General features: G+C 46.0%; 1 long non-coding RNA gene across 1 annotated transcript in view; it reads right to left on the bottom strand.

The window, feature by feature from the left end:
- The window catches only part of LOC138415352 (uncharacterized), a 121,139-nt gene that overhangs the window by 90,897 nt on the left and 8,536 nt on the right, over positions 1-21,706 (bottom strand). The window lies entirely within an intron of this gene.

Genomic DNA, 21,706 nt, shown 5'->3' with positions numbered 1-21,706 from the left:
GAGAGAAGACCCAGGCTCAGAACTCTGGTGGGCAAGCGTGTCAGGGTGGAGTGTTAACAACCCTGTTATTTGCCTTTATGATCACCTTCAGCTTGGGTGAATGCTACTGATTTTCCATTTGTGTCTGTTATTTTCTAAGTTTTTTCCTTTTAAAAGTAACTTACGTGAAAAAGAGTGAGTTGATTTAAAGAAAAATGTTGACTGGTAGACACAACAAAACAAAAATAATAAAGGAGGTTTTCCAGAGTCAGGATAACCACGCTGGTTGCCCACGCCCCTCCCGCCTCCCCTCCCTTCCCACAGGGTGGCCAGCCCAGGACGCTTCTGGAGGGCAGCACTCAGCCTCCCCAAGGCCAGTGTCCAAAGACTGCCCCCCGACCCCTCCACAAAAGTACATTGGATTTCCACCATGCCCTGCACCTTTCTCAGTACCTATCCAGAGGAGTTCAGGACTCCACGGAAAACTAATGTTGCAGTTCTCTGTACAAAGTTCATTTTACTATTAGCCTGACTAAAAAGGTCTGGAGAAAACCTCAGCTGAAACAAAGCCATGCACTGCATTCTCGAGCCACGTGGGCATGACTGGGGACTCGCTTACATATCAGCCACGCACAACTTCCTGTTTTCTCAGAGCCTTTGTTGAATTTGGCCAGTCCAGCTGCTGGCAGTAATGGATGAAACGTTCCCGAGTAATGACCGGGTAGTTCATGCCTGGCTGGGTGTATGATTGGGACACTGAAAGCCCCCTTTGTCAAGAAGCCCCATTCTTTAGAGTCAGTCCTGCACGCTGTCACCAGGAGGCGGCGCTCTTGGGCTCCTCAACACCCCTTGAAGTCTTTCTCAAGCAGCTTCTGAAGTTGAAATTCCGAACCTCCTGTTATTCCAACTTCTACTCCTCCTTCTCTGAAGTAGCCGCACTCCTCAGACCAGCCTTGGGGATGTGGCCAAGAAGTATTTATGCTTCATCTAGTTTTAGATGGATCCCAAGCAAAACACAGGATGTTCAGAAAAAAGAGCTAGAACTTTTCCCGCTAGGTTTGTTTTAGAATCCCATGACGGGAAGGCTCATGTAGCCCCGTGTTTAGCACAAGGGTCACCGGGATCAGTGCTTCTCACATTGGTAGGTCTGGAAGCGGCCTGAGAATTTACATTTCTCACTAGTTTCCAGGTGATTCTGATGCTGCTGGCCCTGGCGCTACATTTGAGCATCTTTGCACTAGATAAAGGTTATGAATGAATGAAAGAAAAGTGATCTAGACCAACCTCCTCCCATTACACAGGATAAGAACTGAGGTGGCATCGCCCACCGGCTGGCTCTGAACAGAGGTGGGAGGGGAGTACAGGTATATCAAGGCTAGTAGGCCTGGCCAGTCTTTTCCCACAAAGGCTCTACTGGATGGGAGTGAAGTCTGCTTTCCAGAACCTGTGAGCTGCTCCCCTCTCCACTGAAGAGAAGCCTGTGCCAAACACCGGGCCTCCCTTCAGCCCTTCCCAGGTTTTTCATTTGTCCTGGGACCCAACAAGAGCACCTGCGGGTCATAAAACCCGATAACTGCTTGTGAGGCTCCCGGCCACCTTTAGAAGGCGGGGGTTCGTCTCCTCTGAGCAGGATCCGAGGCGCCAAAGACTTGCTGCGCCTTCACACCTGGAAGCAGCAAGGGCTTCCTTGCTGGGAGGTGAGACAGCAGGAATCCTTCGGGCCCCGCCCCAGGCCTGCCGAGCGCCCAAGTGAGGACCCCGGGTCCCCCAGGCAACCGGGGAGGCGGCGTGTCCAGTACCCAGCCTGGGCGCCTCATCAGATGCCTCCCCCACCCACCACCCGCCCACCTCCGCCGCGGGAGCATCTGTTTCCATGGTTACCTGCCGCACTCGGTCCAGCCCGAGCTGGTGGTCCTGCGCGCGGCAGGCAGAGGTCCGCTGAGCCCCAAGCCGGGAGCGCAGCCCAAACCAGATGGGAAGCGAACCCGGAGCGCTGCGAATGCTCGCTGTACACTATCACAAGCAACTGCGACGCTCCACTCACCTCACCCGCACGTCGCATGTAACATATCCCACCCTCTACACACACCCCACATACACACAAAACACGCCACACACACGCAGACGCACTCCATACGTGTTGAGCACACTGCATGCACCTCATACAAAACACCATCTTACTCCACATCCCAGCCACATACACATAAATACACGTACAACATACACACACGCGCGCGCGCGCACACACACACACACACACACACACACACATCCCACACTCGCTCGGGACCCGGACATCAGAGGATACGCGCTCCGAACAGGCGCCCCCTACCCCCGCGGTCCACACGTACAGCCCGCGGCCGGGGAGCACCCTTGCCCGCGCACGCGCAGCAAGCTGGTGCGCCCCTCCCCTTTGTGATCGGTGGGCAGAGGGTTCCTTGACTCTCTGCAGTTCGACCTTGAAGGATCACTTCAGGGGCAGAGCAGCACCCTGGGTCGCGCACCCCAGGTGGGACGGTCTGCGCGGCGACCCCGGACCCCCCCTACTCTTTATCCCGCCCGGAGCGCCTGGCCCTGGCATCTCCTAATGGCCAAACCGCCGCGGGCGGGTCTGAGGCTGTCTGGGTCTGGCCGCCCCGGGGCGCGAGCTTGCCAGAGGCTGAGCCTGGGGGCACCCCACCACCACCTGTACCGGGACGCCGCCTCCTCACCCCCATCACACCTCCGGAGGTTGTCCTCCCTTACATCCCACAAGGCAAGAGGAGAAGGAAGGTGGTGAATCTCCCCGCAGGAGAGAGACCCAGGCCACTCGCGTAACCCCCCTGCCAAGACAGCAAGTCGCTAAGGCCGGGAGTCTTTAACATCAGGAGGAGAATTTAATGCGGTCATTTTTGTTTTGTTATGTTTTTGATGATAAATCACTGTGACTTTTGGCTTAAATCTCCAAGAAGTTCAAAACCAAAACTATCCCATTACCATGTATAAATTTTATATGAACAAGTTTTCTCATGGTCTAGACCAATAAAAATGAAAAACAGGGATGGAATTGATTCTGAACCACGTCTGAGATAATAAATAATATTCATCCAACAACACATGAACCATTTGAAAACATACAGCCCCGTTCATCTCATTAAGAGATGCAGTTCAGCAACTAATTTTTGTATGTACATCATAAATATATACCACAATTTTAATATATTTTGGTTGGTTTGAGGAGTCAATTAATTGTATAAATCACTCAACCCAGAGTAATTTTTAATACTGAGAGTCTTAGAGTCACAGGAAATAAATTATTTTAAATTTAAATTATGGACAAGTTTTTGTTGCAGAGACCTATGCTTGAGTTACTGTCAAACATAAAAAATGCTTTTATTAAAATAAAATTCAGTGGAAGAAGTGAAAAGTGGAGGGGAAAAGAATCAAGGAGAATTTGCCCACATCTTTGGTATCATGACGCCACACTGCTACCTAAATTACATTTCATTTGATATATTTAAAAGAATCGCCCAAGGAATCCAGCGGCAGATGCATTTAGAAAAAGAAAGTTTTCTTGCAAAGAGTAAAGAAAAGGCAGACTTCAGAAGTACCGGCTCACCAAATCCAAAGAGCCATCAAGTATTGAAAAGGGGAAAAAAATCACAAGAAAACCAAGGTCACCAAATTTACATGTCCTGAGTGGGCCAACAACTGCTTTCTCATGTGATATTGCTAATTCTAAATGTCAGGACACATGACAGGAAGAGCAAAGGTCAGGGCTGAAAATCTTGTTATCAAATAGAGTCGAGGTTCACAAGAAATAGGCAAGATGTGATCATTTGGATACTATCATTTTTACCTTAAGGTGCGAAGTTGCTTTCTGGGTTGGTTTGTTTTTGGCAGAGGATCATGACTTGCTCAATGATCTTGGAAACAAGACAAAATGTCAGGTTCTGCTTCTCTAGAGTGAGGAACCGTTTTATTTTTGAGTCAAAATTGACAATACCCAGGAAATCACACCCTTTGCAACCTTAACAAACCTCATGATGAAGAACAGATATCAACCTAATAAAAAGGTACCACAGGGGCACAACTTTTCCAAGTTCTGTCAGGAGTTATGTGGACAAAGTAGCTTAAAGGCCATTCACCCTGTTCAACTCCCTTCTGGACAGATTTGTCTGCTGTTGCACAGCGTTGGTAAAGTGCAAGGGAGCCTCGGCAAATGACTGGGGAGCACAAGGAGAGACACTCAACATCACCAACATCATAGAATTCAAAGCAAAACCACACTGAGACACCACTTCTCCCCGTAGGATGACTGTAATTTAAAAAAAAGAAAGAAAGAAAGAAAATAAGAAATGTTAGTAAGGATGTGGAAAAGTTGGAACCCTCATATATTGCTGGTAGGAATGCAAAATGGTGCAGCCACTGTGGAAGTTTACTGGGTCTTCAAGAAGTTAAATACAGAATTACCAAAGCAATTCCACTCCTGGGTATATACACCCAAAGAATTGAAAACAAATGTTCGAACAAACACTTGTACACAAATGTTCAGAGCAGCATTCTTGACAGTCTTCAAAAGGTGGAAACAGCTCACATATCCATCAACAGAAGAACATAAATGAAATTCGATGTAGCCTTACAGTGAAATAGTATTGAGCCACACGAAGGAGTGAGGCTCTGACACGCGTGGCGACACAGGTGAGCCTTGGAAACATGCTAAGTAAAAGAAGCAGACACCAAAGGCCACATGCTACCTGATTCCATTTATATGAAACGTCCAGAAGAGGCACACCCTTGGAGACAGAAAGGAGTTTGTGGTTGCCAGGGACTGAGGGGAAGGAGAAATGGGGAGGGTGACTGTTATGAGTGCAAGTTCCCTCTTGGGGTGATGAAAATGTTTTGGGACTAAACAGTGGTGATGGATATACAACACTATGAATGCATTAAATGTCACTGATTTATACACTTAAGGTAGTTAAATGTTTTATGTTATACGTATTTTGGGAAACAAAATGATTCTGGGGCTCCACCAAAAAAGAAAAAAAGCATGGAGCCTGCACATTGTTCATATTTCAGGCCATGAAGTCTAAACAGAGGATCCAGTTTGCTTAGCTGGCTTCCCACTGTCCCAGTGTCCTGCTTGGCTAGTAAGTGCTGCTGTAGGCACCCACGGGGGAGCCAGGAAGAACAGCTTGGGGTGTCCCCACTCTGAAGAAGTCTACCCAGCCCTCACCGGAACCTGGCTGGAGCTCTGGTTCCTCTGTGAAAGAAGCTCAAGGACAGTGCATAAGGATGCTCCAAGGAGACCCTGGGAATTCCTGCTGTTCTGGGTTCCAGCTGTAGGGTGTCAGCCAAATTCCCCCAGGTGAACTGATGCCTGGTGGTGCAACATGGAAAACGACATTTTTCAATCATCAGATTCAAGCCATCATCAGATTGCTTTTATTTTTTTAAACAAAGTACAAGTTAAATACTCCCACCGTCTTAATAAAAAAATGCAGCTTGGTCTTCCCTGGAGGTACAGTGGATAAGAATCCGCCTGCCAATGCAGGGAACTCCGCGCTTTAGAGCCCACGTGCTGCAACTACCGAAGCCTGTGTGCCTAGAGCCTGTGCTCGACAAGAGAAGCCACCAGAATGAGAAGCCGCGGCAAAGAGTAGCCCCCACTCGCCGCAGCTAGAGAAAGCTGGTGTGCAGCAACAAAGATCCAGCGCAACAATAACAACAAAAGTTAACTGAGTTTTTTTAAAGCTTGTGCATATTTTGAAAAGATGCAGGTTGATGTATTCCACATCTGGAATTAATTGGGGAAGTGGTTCTTTTCATCGGCAGTTCCTGGGGAGAAAGTCATTCTAGAGAACAAATACAAGAGCCAACCTTTTTGAACAAACCACACCACAGAGAAAACCCCTCTGGAAATCCAATGTTTTACATGGAAACTTCAGCTAAAGAAACAGGTCAGGGGCAGCAGCACATAATTTATAAACATCCAGCCCAGGCAATAGGAAGGACGCCACGTCTTTCCAGTACGCTTATCCCTCCATCCTCCCCTATGGGAGGATCTGTCTGGGAAAGGCTCTGGTCATTCATTTCTTACTACGACTACTCTTCAGACTTTATTAGACAACTGATGTTTTCTGTTTACATCATTTTCAAAAGAGGTTTGTTTTTCTCCTATGAAACATGGGTAAATAAATTCTGCAAGGAAATTTTAAGCACTGGTAAACAAGCACAGGGAAGGATGTTCATCCTTTCTAAGGAGCCACAAGTTCTAACAGCAGAGGGATGCTTTTAATATTTGGGCCTAATACTTGCTTTTCAAGATAAAACACAAAGCGAGGGTCCTGCCACCACTCGCCTGGATGAGAAGCATCAGTCATCGCCCACCTTTCACTTTTTCTTTGGTTTTGCTCTGCCTTGAGCTTTGCCACTAGTTATATATGAGACCCTGGGCAAATCATCACATCTACATGCCCAATTTCTTCTTTTTAAAATGGGGTTCTCTGTGGTTTTGGCACTTTAGGGAGTGCAAGTTACATAGACCAACCAGACCCTGGCTCTCCTGCTATTCTGACCACAAAGGCCAGTGTGAAGCCAAAAACATTTCTGTATTTTGTATCTTCAACTGAATCTTCTTAAATTAATTAATTACTTTATTGATTTGGCTGCTCTGGGTCTTAGGTGCGGCATGCGGGATCTTCAATCTTCGTATATATATTTCCTTTCCCTCTTTAGCCTCTCTCCCCGCTCCCATTCCACCCCTCTAGGTCATCACAGAGCACCTGCTGGGTTCCCTGTGTTACACAGCAGCTTCCGATTAGTTTTAGTTGCAGCATTCGAACTCTTAGTTGCAACAATGAGATCTAGTTCCTGACTAGGGATCAAACCTAGGCCCCCTGCATTGGACTATGGAGTCTTAGCCACTGGACTACCAGGGAAGTCCTTCAAATATATCTTGAAGTTACTGACCAGTAAGCTTCCTTTCATCCACAGAGACAATCCAGCTACCTGGGTTTTCCATGGTGGCTGTAACAAAGCATAGCAAACTGGATGGCTTCAAACAACCCCCATTTATTCTCTCACAATTCTAGAGGCCAAACGTCTGACATCCAGGTGTCGGCAGGGCTGCCTCTGAAGTCTCTGGGGCAGATGGCTCCTTTGCCTTTTCCGGCTCCTGCTGCCAGCAATTTTTGGCTTGTGACCACTCACTCCAGTCTCTGCCTCCATCATCACATGACCTTCCCTTCCGTCCGCGTCTCTCCTCTTTTGTCTCTTATAAGGACACTTGTCATCGGACTTCGGGTCCACTCGGGTCATCCAGGATGACCTCTCCTCGCCAGATCCTTAATCACATCTGCAAACACCCTTTTTCCATTAAAGCTCACGTTCAGCGGTACTGAGGGTTAGGACTTAGAACACGTCTTTCAACCTGCTTACTTTATACATCTAATAACTTTGCCTTGGAGGTGACTGGGTATGGTCGTCCAGAGGGATTACCAACCCGTTAATAGGGACAGAGCTATACACTCCTAAAACCAGCTGGTTTTAGCCAGCACTCCTAAAACCCCAGCCGGAGGTCAGCTGGCATGCCCAGCAGGGACCTGAAATGGGTGAAGGGGCTAGCTTATTTCATAACACAAAACGAATCCTCTCGGCTCTTTGCCTACAGATCTACCCCATCTGTATGTTCAATAAGTAAGAATAGTCCTCTTTCCCCAGAACACGGAGACCTCTCCAGCTGCTTCTTATTTTCCACTTTTGATAGAGACACAAGTAATGGAAATATTTTGCTTTCTTCGTAACTCGACTATGAGAAAAACAACAGCATAACCCCAATAACATAGCGCAGTCAACCTCTGGTCTCAGTGTCTGGATGATATCATCCCGGGATCAAGAGCTGTTCCCACCTCCTCTGCAGTGCCTGACACTCAGGACAGCAGGCCAGTATGGCCAGATCACCTTGTTTTTCACAAGGAACTGGACAGCAGAAATTCTGGGGGTGAAACTTCCCAATTATTAAATGTTGACAATTAATTCCACATATTAAAAAGTCCTGTTTGCAGTTTGTACCCCCATGATCACAGCAGCACTATCTCTAAAGTCAAGGGGTGGAGGCAACCCAAGTGCCCCTTGATGGATGAACGGATAAACACAATGTGATCTATCCATACAATGGAATATTATTTATCCCTAAAAAGGAAGGAAATGCTGACACCTACTACAACGTGGATGAGCCCTGAGGCCATGATGCTCAGTGAAATCAGCCAGTCACAGAAGGACAAATATTCTGATTTTGCTCCTTTGAGGGAACTGCAGGAGTCAGATCACAGTAGATGGTGGGCGCCAGGGGCTGGGGGAGAAGGATGGGGAATTAGTATTTAATGGGCACAGTTTCAGTTTGAGAAGATGAAAACATTTCAGAGATGGATGGTGGTGATGGTCACATAATGATGTGAATGTGCTTGATGCCACGGAACCGTCCGCTTAGAAATGGTTAAAAGGGGGAAAACGGTCCGGAGGGCAAATTTCATGTTATGTACATCTTACTAAACTTTTTAAATTTTTGAAAAGACCCAGCTTGGACAAAGCATGGGCCACACATCACAGGACAAGTAGTAAAGTTAAAGGTTTCATACTACCAGTATGGGCTTCCCCTGGGGGCTCAGATGGTAAAGTATCAGACTGCAAAGCAGGAGACCCTGGTTCAATCCCTGGGTCGGGAAGATCCCCTGGAGAAGGGAATGGCAACCCACTCCAGTATTCTTGCCTGGAGAATGCCATGCAGAGAGGAGCCTGGCAGGGTACAATCTACAGGGTTGCAAAGAGTCAGACATGACTAACCAATGAAGCTCACATGCACCCATCATATGTGGGCGCCAAATGCAGCCCACTGACTGCCAGTCCAGAAACTGAGCAAAGTTCCTTGACAGCAGCAACCCTGATCGCCAGGTGCTCCCTGGCACCCAGCCTACCACCTATCTCCAAGTGGGTTTAACACATGTCATTTGATGTTTTGGTTTTTCAGTGCAATGTCTGTAGTATACAGGATACAAAAGGATTGTATAAACAGAACTGTGTGAGCCTGTACACACGCGCGCACGTGCACACATACACAGAGGGGTGGGTTGGTAAGGAGTACGTTCAAGGTACCTAACACCATCCACTTAGCTCCATGAAGAAGCCCAGACAGGCTACCTGCGGTGACATGGATGTTAAAACATTTCCCTGAGATTGCATAAAAACATTTCATTTCGCAGTGGAATGAGAAAGGATGTTGAGGGATACACGAAGCCAGAGAACTAATTGGGAGGATGTGGAAAGTAACGAAGTCATCCCAAAGTGGCTGTGGGAAAAGGCTTCAGCATTTTCAAGTTTAAATTGCAAAGCCACCTGGAGGCAGATGGGGGAGGCTTCTCTGTGCAGGAAAAGGAATAGGCAAAACGCCCAAATACATTTTCTTTCCCAAGAAACACAAGGCCTGAAACACAAGGCGCTGAAAAAGTCCACTTTTGACACCTGAGACCCGGCCAGCCCAGCCTAGAACAAGGACAGCAAAGACTTTGGAGAAGGGAAGTAGGAGCTGTCCCCCACTGCCATCCAGGCTTCCTTCCCTCCAGTTCTGGGAACTCACCTGCGGGGGCAACAAGCATGAGCAAAGACAAACGCAGTCAAAGCACCTCTTGTTCCAAAACTGGATCCTTCACATTTATCTTGAAACCCCCTGGGCCACCAATCTCCCCTTCTCCCTCTCCTCACCTGCAAAATCCAGACACGACCTCATCACCAACATTTCATCAGCTGTTCAGTGAGAACCTACTATGGCCATGCAAGATCTTCTGGGCAGAATCCCTGCAGCCCCAGCCTGGAGCTCTATCGTCCTGCCCTCAGCCTGATGAAACCAGTACAAACCCTGATAGCTCCTCCATCCCACCTCTACTAGGCATCCCTACATTCAGGTAACTTCCAGGAGTCATTCCATCATGGAAGCACAGACGTTTCAACTCATGCCAACTCAAGTCACCACGGGCCACATGGAACTTTGTGTTAGGAAGAATTCTGAGGCCCATTGTAGGCTCAGAAGGAAAGCATGCTGTCAAAATGGAGAAGTGATGGTGCCTCCCAGTTGTGGGTTTATTTTATTCCAAAGCACTTACCAAAATCAAACTTAAATGCCTCGTTTTGATACTGTGTGATCAAGGTATAATATACAAGTAAAAGAAGAGTGTGGTTGGACAGCTGAGTTTCAAAACTAACCCCAGAGGGAATTCTCTGGTGGTCCAGTGTTTAGGTCTCTGCGCTTCCACAGCACGGGGCACAGGTTTGATCCATAGTCTGAGCAGCAAAAAGAAAAACCTAACATCAGTAGAACCTCCTCTGTTTTGCTATAGATATAAAATTATTTCCTTTCCATGCCTTTCAAATACAAGGTCTTTCTGCAGCATACAAAGAGTGTTTACAAACATAATTTTAAAAAGATGAATGACAGAAAGGATTTTAATAAAATATTTAGACAATCCTCAAAAAAGAAGTATATCGAGCTTCCATAGTGGTTCAGTGGTAAAGAATTCACCTGCCAATGCAGGAGACACAGGCTCAATCCCTGGTACAGGAAGATCCCAGATGCCATGGGGTAACTGAGCCAGTGCACCGCAACTAAGCCTGTGCTCTAGAGCCCAGGGGCCACAACCCCTGAGCCCGCACACTCCGGAGCCCGTGCTCTGCAACAAGAGAAGCCACCACAATGAGAAGCCTTCACCCAACTAGAGAGCAGTCCCCCGCCCGCTGCAACTCGAGAAAAGCCTGCACAGCAACAAAGACCCAACACAATCAAAAATAAGTGAAGAAAAGAATTTTCGCAAGTGTATCAATGGTCAATGAATCCCAGAGAAGGTACTTAGCTTCACAACTAAAGCAACACAAAGCAAAGTGCTACCTGCCATTGGCGGGTAGCACGGGGTGGGAGGGGGCATCTACTTTAAAGTTAAATTAAACCATTCTCACCTAATGTTGGTGCACGTTAGTGAAAGTTTCTGGAAGACCAATTTGGCTTCATCTATAAAAATGTAGGGCTTCCCTTGTGGCTCAGCTGGTAAAGAATGCGCCTGCAATGCGGGAGACCTGGGTTCCATCCCCAGGTTGGGAAGATCCCCTGGAGAAGGGAACAGCTACTCACTCCAGTATTCTGGCCTGGGTCACAAAGAGTCGGACATGACTGGGCAACTTTCACTATCTGAACCTTGCAGGCTAGTGCTGAGAGAAATAAGCCAGACAAGGAATCCCTGGTGGTCCAGTAGTTAAAAGACTCTGAGCTTCTACTTCAGGGGGCACAAGTTCGATCCCTAAGGAACTAAGTTCATGCTGCGAAGAGCAGCCTAAATAAGTAATTTTTTTTAAATCTATGGTGTTAGAAGTTGGAATAGAGGTGACCTCTTTGGAGGGGTCCAAGGGAGCCTTTGCCACAGTGATAATTACATAGATACATACATAATATGAAAATATACTGAGCAATTTAAGATCTGTACTCTTTAGGATATGTAAGTTCTATCTCAATTTTACAAGTTATTTTTTGCTAGTCTAGCTCATTCTAGTAGCATATGCTACTTTCCACGCACAAAAACCACAATATATTAAAAATACTCAAAAAGACAAGCCATAAATAGTTTTACCATGAGCATGTATTACTTGCACATATATATAGAAAATATATAAAAACACATTTAAAAATCTCTTAAGTATATATTAAAGACCCAAAATAGAAATACCTCCTTTAGAGTGAGCATGCATTACTTTTATGTATATGGACAATACAGTATGAAAGGAAAATGGAAGACCAGACTCTTGAGAGAGTAGGCCCCTCCAGCCTCTGCCTCCTGCACCTCCCCGGCCCCCGACATGCAAACTGGTTCCCTCTTCTGTGCCTGGCCTTGGAGGAATCTGCACCGCTCCCCAGCCTGCTCCACTCCTCCATCTAGCCTGCCCTCCTGGCACTTGGCCACCAGCTTCAGAGCGAGAGTCATTTCTAAATACTTGCACTTGAGAAATTGTGAGATCAAAAGGAATTCTTGCTTGTGCTCTTCCAGAGGCCTCATCCAGGGGCAGGCCTCAGTCACACAATTCTGCATTGCTGGAGACAGAGGAAAACGGCTCTGGGGGGTTCCTGGGAGGTTTCCAGAACGTCGGAGGAGGTTTCCGGCGATCCACTATAGTTGGAAGAAGAGGAGAGCTCAGGATGAATCCAGGAGAGACCCCAGCTGTCTTAAGATCAAAATGATTTTCCTGGCTGTTTTTTACAGCTGCAAAGTCAGTCCCAGAGGGGCCTGGGAGAGCTCCCTGGGCACCTGTGTGGACAATCGGGAAAATCGGGTCTGGGTGATGGGAAGTGTAGAGCTCTTCCTTTCTCTCCAGCTGTCTCACTGGTTAGATAATCAGTGGGTCTGCTGATCTGATCCAGGAGGAAATAGGAAAAAGGAAGCTCAGCTCTCTTCCCAGTACAGGGCTTCTGGGCTCCGGCTGCCACCGGATGTTGGCTGTTTCATTCCTAAGTGAAACCACCAGTGTCTCTCCGCTCAGAAACAAGCCCCAGGAAGGTGAGGACCACTTGGCACTTTGTCATCCACTGCATCTTTCAGCTGGAAGCCAGATCATTTATATAACCCAGGCCAGAAATATCTCCTTCCTTTTTTCAAAGGAGAGAAGCTGAGATGCAGTAGGACTGCATACTCCCAAAGACATGCAGGGCTGCTGAGGGGACCACAGGCTCCCCCTGCCCATTCCTACTCCCTGGAAGCCATGGCCAACCTATGCTACCAAAAGCTGGACACCAGCGAGACAGACAGAAGGAGGAGCTGAGATGTAGAAGAGTGACCGGTCCCGATCTAAGTAAGAGAAGATCAACATGTCATCTGAGCCAGAGCTGTCTCATGTGTTTTGACTTGAGTTTAAAAAAACATGGTGGGAGGACTTCCCTGGTGGTCCAGTGGTTAAGAATCTGCTTTCCAAGGCAGGGGACGCAGGTTCCACTGCTAGGGACATGGGTTCAATCCCTGGTTGAGGAACTAAGATCCCACATGCTACGTGGTGTGGCCAATAAATAAATAAAAACAAAGAAAGAATACATCATAGTAAAAAATAAATTTTAAAAAATGTTTGGGCTTCTCTGGTGGCTCCCTGGTAAAGAATCCACCTGACAGAGACCGGAGACATGAGCTCGATCCCTGGCCTGGGAGGCGCCCACGTGCTGCGGGGCAACTGGGCCCGGGCACCACAACTAATGGGCCTGTGTTCTGGATCCCAGGAGCCACAGCCACTGAAGCCCACGCACCCTGGAGCCTGTGCTCCGCAGCAGGAGAAGCCGCCGCAATGAGAACCCACACACCACAGCTAGAGAGTAGCCCCCACTCTCTGCAACCAGAGAAAAGTCCCGCACAGCAAACAAAGGCCCAGCACGGCCAAAAACATCTAAATCAACATTCTTTTTTAAATGGCAAGATTATTATTTTTAATTTTTAAAAAATTAGACACATGACGGGTATTTCCAGTGTCAGATTGACCAACCCTTCTCTGTGCTGGATTCTCCTGGGTTTAGCACTAAAAGGCTCTCCCACAAGGCGTGTTAGTTTCCTAGGATTGCTGTGAACAAATTACCACAATCTGGAGGGCTTAAGACAGCAAAAACCTATTGCTCTGGATGCCAGCAGTCTGAAACCAAGGTTGGCAGGTGGTTTTTTCACTGGAGGCTGAGAGAGAGAGAGTCCATCCTTGCTTTGTCCAGCTTCTGGGTTTCCTAGCGACCCTTTGCTTGTAGACTGATCACTCCAGTCTCTACATCGCCAGCACACAGCCATCTCTCTGTGTCTGTGCCTCAAACCTCCCTCTCCTTCCTCTCATATAAAAGACACTCGACATAGGATTTAGGTCCCAGGTGAAATCCAGGGTGATCTCATCTCAAGATCTTTGATTTAATCGTATCTTTTTTCAAAGACCTAGTTTTTCAAATAAAGCCACCTTCACAGCCATAGGCAGAGGTGAAACAGTGACACATATACACGAAACACGAACCTTGGGAACACTACGCTCAAGTGAGAGAAGCTAGACACAAAAGGCCACACGCTGCACAATTCCAACTATATGAAATTCTAGAGTAGGCAACTCCATAGAGAGAAGGCAGACTGGTGGTTGCCAGGGGCTGGGGGGGAGAGGAGAAGGGAGATCGATTGCTGATGGACCCAGAGTTTCTTTTGGGAACGGTGGGAGTGCTCTAAACTGATTGCACAGCCTTACGAATAGACTAAAAAGATGAACACTTTAAAATGGTGAATTTTATCTTGGTGAATTATGTATATATTTTTTAAAGTGTGCGAGCAAAATAAAGGAGATCTATGGGCCAGGTTCCACTTGAGAGCAGAAATTCTCAGCCCCAACCCTAAGCAGAAGTCCCCTGCCAGGGCACTTGTGCCAGCTGGATTCACTTTTTGCTGTTCTAGCTCTAAGACAAAAGTGTGAGCGAGAATTCTCTGATATGGTGCTATTGGTGGTAGGCAGTGGCCAACCTTTTCGGAAAGCACTCAGTATCAAGAACAACAGAAATGATTGTACCCTTTGATCCTAAGATTCCCTCCAAAAAACATACTATACAGAAATAATTCAAATTATAAAATGTTTTCTATTCAGGGATGCTTGTCACAGCATTATTTATTCAATGTTAAAATAACTGCAAATAATCTAACCAGCCAACAATATGCAGAGATCCAATAGATCACAGGGTGTCAGCAAAGAGGAGCCTGGCCTCAATCACTTACATCATGTCATATGGGCAAGTGAGGTGGGTAGAATCATGGCCCCCAGAGATGTCCACATCTGAAAGCCCTAGGCTGTGAATACACTGCCTTACAAGGCAAAAGTGATTGGGCAGATGAGATAAAGTTAAGGGCCTTGAGATGGGAGATTGTCCCAGTCATCCGATGGGCCCGTGTGATCACAGAGGTTCTTATAAGTGGAAGAAGACGGCAGGAGTGTGGGAGTCAGAGAAGGAGATGTGATGGGGGAAGCAGAGGTCAGCGGAAGCAGCAGACAATGCTCCAAGGCTAACCCGGAAGATGCTGGAAGGGGCTACAAGCCAGAACAGGAAATTTAAAGTTGCTAAAGCGGGAATAATTATTTTATTAATACCTGCTTCTTGGACTAGTGTGAGACAAGGATTAAAAAAGCTCACTTCTGTAAAGTGTTGTCATGGTCCCTAGCATGGAAGTGATCAATAATGACAATTAGCCTGCAATAACTGTGCAGTGATGTAAAGTTATGTTTGCAAAGAACTCTGTTTTTATGGAGAAATGCTCATGGTATAACATTAAGTGAAGACAGGCTAAAGATCATAAGCCATATATCATCTATGTACAAAGTAAGGAAAAACAACCAATTAAGAAGGCTATGGTTTTTCCTGTGGTCATGTATGGATGTGAGAGTTGGACTGTGAAGAAGGCTGAGTGCCGAAGAATTGATGCTTTTGAACTGTGGTATTGGAGAAGACTCTTGAGAGTCCCTTGGACTGCAAGGAGATCCAGCCAGTCCATTCTGAAGGAGATCAGCCCTGGGATTTCTTTAGAAGGAATGATGCTAAACTCCAGTACTTTGGCCACCTCATGCTAAGAGTTGACTCATTGGAAAAGACTTTGATGCTGGGAGGGATTGGGGGCAGGAAGAGAAGGGGATGACAGAGGATGAGATGGCTGGATGGCATCACATGAGTCTGAGTGAACTCCGGGAGTTGGTGATGGACAGGGAGGCCTTGTGTGCTGAGCTTCATGGGGTCGCAAAGAGTCGGACACGACTGAGTGACTGAACTGAACTAAGCGTTGCCCTTTCCTGGGTGATCTTTATCCTATCTAACTATGCATGTATTTTTTAAAACTTTAACATTTATTCAGTGGGTTTATTTATTTATTTGGCTGCATCGGGTCTTAGTTGCAGCATGTGGGATCTAGTTCCCTGACCAAGGATTGAACCCAGGCTCCCTGCACTGAGGGCAAGGAGCCCTAGCCACTGAACCACCAGGGAAGTCCAGTGTTCAGATATTTTCTGTGGAATATGTTTTACTTTTATAATCAGGAAAAATGTGTTGGTTTTTCAAATGGGGCTGCTGGAACAAAGTTTCCTCCCCTCCTTTCGGGGTCTCTGCTGATGGCCAAGGCTGCCCACATGAAGTTGACCCACTCTTGAGCAGGTTTATATCTCTACGTCTTCACCATTAGTTGTTAAATGCTTCTGTAGTATCAATTTTTTTAATTGTTGACAACCTGATAGATGAAAATAGATATTGTAATTAATACTTTAATTTGCGTTTATCTGATTATTCCTCGGATGGGGTCCTCATTCCAAGTATTTACCATCTTAATTTCTTTTCTGCAAATTGCCTCTTTATGTCTCTGTGCATTTTTTCTCTTGGGATCTCTTTTTTATTTCTATTTTTTAAATTGAAGTATACTTGATTTACAATGTTTCAGGTGTACATAAATATACATATATACTTTCTTTTTCAGATTCTTTTCCATTCTAAGTTATTACAAGATACTGAATATAGTCCCCTGTGCTATCCAATAAGTCCTTGTTTATTTTATACACAGTAGTGTGTATCTCTTTTATTTCTATAAGGAATAAAGCATGGATAATAACATCCAAGGAGAAGGAAATGGCAACCCACTCCAGTATTCTCGCCTGGAGAATCCCATGGACAGAGGAGTGTGGCAGGGGTCCATGGGGTCCCAAGAGTTCGACACGACTTAGCGACTAAACCACCATCCGTTTATTACATTTTTCAAACATACAGTAAAGCTGAAAGAAGAGCTCATGAATATCTGGGTGGTGGCGGTGGTGTTCGGTCACTAACTCACGTCCGACTCTTCACGATCCCAAGGACTAGAGCCTGCCGGGCTCCTCTGTCCATGGAATTCTCCGGGTGAGGACACTGGAGTGGGCGGCTATTTCCTTCTCCAGAGGAATATCGGGATACTCGTCACCAAATTCTCTACATTTTGCCACATTTGCTTTGTCAATTTGTTTTTGCTGATTCATATAAAAAGAAACTGTAGCTGTTGATGGCATTTCACCACTAAATACCTCAATATATATCACTTGAGAACAAGAACCACCTCCTACCTAGCTGGAAAATGGTAATCACACCCGATAAAATGAAAAAAACAATTCTCCAATGTCACCTAACAGTCAATCAAGGTTCAAATTTTCCCAGCTATCCTCAAAGTTTCCTTTTCAAACCAAGACCCAACAAAGCTTCAGCACTGCATTTGCTTTTTAATGCATCTCTATAGTTATTCAGCTTTTTTATTTTAATGCCATGCCCTTTCAACAAGTCCAAGTCAATGGTCTTGTGGAGTATACCACATCCTGGTTTTGTCTGATGGCTTCCTTGCAGGGGTATTTCACCTGTTCCAAGGTTAACTGTCTTTTCTGAAAGTGAGAATGGGATCCAGATGCTCCATTAGATTCAGATTAAATCTTTTTGGCAAGAACGCATCCTTGGAGTGTCATTTGTTTTTTCCTTTGTTCTTGGTGTTTTCTTGTTCATAGAAGTCTAAATCTAGTCAAGCTTTTTTCCTTTAATGGAAATGGATTTTGTATTATGCTTAGAAAAGACTTCCCATGAGTAAACAAATTTCTCTTTTCTATATTTTCTTCTGCGATAGAAGAAATCACAAGAATTCTTCTACCTGTGATAGCCTTAACTTTTTTTTATTTAAACTTTTATCCATCTGATACTTTTTTAGTTTAGTGTAATTCAAATACTTTGGCCACCTGATGCGAAGAGCCAACTCATTGGAAAGGACCCTGATGCTGGGAAAGATTGAAGGCAAAAGTAGAGGGCAGCAGAGGATGAGATGGTTAGATACCATCACTGACTCAATGGACATGAATTTGAGCAAACTCCAGGAGATAATGAAGGGCAGGGAAGCCTGGCATGCTGCCGTCCATGGGGTTGCAGAATTAGACACGACTTAGCTACTGAACAACACAAAGTGTATAACCTTTATCATTTTTTTCCTAAAAGATTACCAGTTAGTCTGGCACCTCTCATTGCCTCACCACCCCTCCACAGTGATTCTAGCGTCACTACCATCAGGGGCTCACAGTCCTCCCTATGAGTTTCCTAGGGCTGCTGTAACAAAGTATGGCAAACTACATGAATTAAAACCACAGAAATTCACCCTCTCACAGTTCCAGACACCAGAAGTCTGAAATCAAGGTGTCGACAGGGGCACATCCCCTCTGAAGTTTCTAGGGGAGGACTTTTCATTGCCTCTTCCAGCTTTGGGTGGTTGCCAGCTTTTCTCAAAGTTGGCATCTTGCTTAATTATAGCACAATATCACAACCAGGAAATTGACATTGATACAGTCCACAAACCCTTTCAGATTTCTCCAGTTTCACTAGTTTCTGCTTTGGCGGATATAGCTTAAAAACAATAAAATACACCCATTGTATTTTATTTTTTACTTTGTGGCCACACCATGGGACATGTGGGATCTTAGTTCCCTGACCCGGGACCTAACCCTTGCCCCCTGCAGGGAGTCTCAATGGACCACAAGGGAAGTCCCAAAATACACCCATTTTAAACAGTGATTCTATCCTTTTGGGGAAATGTATATACTTGTGCCACCACCACCATAATTAAGTTTTAGGATACAGAAGATGATAGAGGAAAAGACCAGAGTGAAGGGTCCCCAAGCTTTCTTACAATATTTTTTCTATTTGTTCATTATGTAAGCCATACACATTCCTTGAGCAGACATGATTTTTTTAAATAAGCAAGAATTAGACAAATGTATTTCCAGCCTTTTCTGGACCTAGTTAACAAACATGGAATCATTTTGTGTATATAGCTTTATAAAATACTTAAAAAAAAAAAACTTATTATGTCTATCTGCCCACGACAAGAAAAAAATTCTACAGCACTTTTTATGACCATCAGGCATTCTGTTGTATGGCCATCCCATGAGAGAGAAGGAGGAAATCCCTAGAACAGCAAAGAAAGACTCTAGGACCACATCCCCAGTCCAGTTTGGGGAGCATTCTGCCAAAAAAACTCCCAAACTGCCTTCTGCAGACAACCCCCACCTCCACCCCTGGCTCAGCCAGCCACTGATCTGCTTCCTGTGTCTGTAAATTTTGCCTTTTCTAGAATTTCATAGAAATGAAAGCATATATATATATACACGTAGTCTTTTGCGTCTGGCTTCTTTCACTGAGCAGAAGATGCTGAGATGTGTCCACGTTGTTTCTTTCATCAGTAATCCTTTCCTTTTAGTTGCTGAGCAGCCGCCCCTAGATTGGCCCTACCAAAACTTGTTTATCCATTGACCAGCTGATGGGCATTTGGCTATTTTGGATGAAGCAGCCTTCGGGTACACGGTTCATGCGGACATATGTTTTCAATTCTCTTGGATAGATACGTAGGGGGATTTCCGGGTCATATGGTGTCTATGTAGCTTTTAAGAAACTGCCAAACTGATCCCCAGAGGGGCTGAACCATTTTGCCTTCCCACCAGCAGTGCGTGCAGGTTCCAGTCTCCCCACACCCTCACCAGAACTTGCTATTGGCAGTTCTCCGAATTGTATCTGCTTGGAGGAGGTGCAGTTTTAACGTGTGTGTCCCTAATGAGCTGTGACATGGAGCATCTTTGGAGGTGCCTGTTGACATGCTGATGTCTGCTTCTGGGATGTGTTTGTTTAGACTCTTTCTAGACAGCCCCCCTTTTGGGTTAGTCTCCTGTTTTATTACCTTGTGATCTGAGAATGGGGCCCATATGGTTTCCACTTTGGGAATCTGATATTCTTTGTGGCCTAGAACATCAAGTTTTACAAATGTTTGACGGGAAGTTGAAATGAGTCTTGGGTTGATGGGAAGGGGCAGAAACCCAACTCATACTAGCACGGGCCGCCAAGGGGATGTCCAAGCAAGGAAGACCCAGCTGGATCCCGATACTCCAGGTTTGTCCCAAGTTTCCCGCTATTTTTCTCTATTTCTTGCTCTCTCCTTCTTATCCTTCTTCTGTGTGCTGACTTTAGTATCTCTCAGCAAATGCACTTATTTCCTGGGGGGTGGGGGGTAGGCAGGGAAGGGACAAGATGGATATCCCTCCAATTTAGCCACCTCAGAGGAAGCAAGATCCTTCTGCAGGACCCTTCGGGGAAGGCCAGGGGAGGGCTGTAACAGCCCCCACTTGAGTCACAGCTGTCCCCAGGCCAGGAGCTGCATAAGCTCCCAGGACCAATGTCCAGCCCCACCGCCAACACACAGAGCTACACAGGGAGGGCAAGGGTCAGCACCCCAAAGGAAGGTGGGTGTTCTCCACATAACCAGAGTCAGAGAGCAAAGCATACAAATACATCCTGCCCAGGAAACAAGATGTTCCATCAAGACATCAAAAGAGTGAGGGCGTGGTCCTCCAAGGCCTCACCCCTTCATGCCCCCTGGGTCTATGACTTCTCAGAAAGATCCATGAGAGTCTCAGCTGCAACTGTTCTCTCCTTCAGGCTTCTAGTTGTGACATTCAGTTCAGTTCAGTTCAGTAGCTCAGTCATGTCCAACTGTTTGTGACCTCATGAATCACAGCACGCCAGGCCTCCTTGTCCATCACCAACTCCCCGAGTTTACTCAAACTCATGTCCATCGAGTCAGTGATGCCATTCAGCCATCCCATCGTCTGTCGTCCCCTTCTCCTCCTGTCCCCAATCCCTCCCAGCATCAGAGTCTTTTCCAATGAGTCAACTCTTCGCATGAGGTGGCCAAAGTACTGGAGTTTCAGCTTTAGCATCAGTCCTTCCAATGAATATTCAGGACTGATTTCCTTTAGGATGGACTGGTTGGATCTCTGTGCAGTCCAAAGGACTCTCAGGAGTCTTCTCCAACACCACAGTTCAAAAGCATCAATTCTCTGGGGCTCAGCTTTCTTTATGGTCCAACTCTCACATCCATACATGACTACTGGGAAAAACCATACCTTTGACTAGATGGACCTTTGTTGGTAAAGCAATGTCTCTGCTTTTTAATATCCTATCTAGGTTGGTCACAGCTTTTCTTCCCAGGAGCAAGTGTCTTTTAATTTCATGGCTGCAGTCACCATCTGCAGTGATTTTGGAGCCCAAGATAATAAAGTCTCTCACTGTTTCCATTGTTTCCCCATCTATTTGCCATGAAATGATGAGACTGGATGACATGATCTTCGTTTTTTGAACACTGAGTTTTAAGCCAGCTTTTTCACTCTTTTCTTTCACTTTCATCAAGAGGCTCTTTAGTTCTTCTTAGCTTTCTGCCATAAAGGTGGTGTCATCTGAGTATCTGAGGTTGTTGATATTGAAGATGTGGGTATTGTGGGTACTGTCTACTGAAGTTGTGGGTACACTGACGTGTCATTCATTCTGGGACACATGCTCCCATCCAGCAACGTTCACACTAGGACATGAGGCTCTAGAAAGCACTTGTATTAAGTGAAAGTTGCTCAGTCGTGTCCAACTCTTTGTAATCCCATGGACTATACAGTCCATGGAATTCTCTAGGCCAGAATACTGGAGTGGGTAGCCTTTCCCTTCTCCAGGGCATCTTCCCAACCCAGGGATTGAACCGAGGTCTCCCACATTGCAGGCAGATTCTTTAGCAGCTGAGCCACCAGGAAAGCCCAAGAATACTGGAGTGGGTAGCCTATCCCTTCTCCAGCAGATCTTCCCAATCCAGGAATC

This window comes from Ovis canadensis, chromosome 11, assembly GCF_042477335.2.
Source record: "Ovis canadensis isolate MfBH-ARS-UI-01 breed Bighorn chromosome 11, ARS-UI_OviCan_v2, whole genome shotgun sequence".
In the NCBI taxonomy this organism is placed as follows: Eukaryota; Metazoa; Chordata; class Mammalia; order Artiodactyla; family Bovidae; genus Ovis; species Ovis canadensis.
This window is presented reverse-complemented; position numbering and strand designations above follow the sequence as displayed.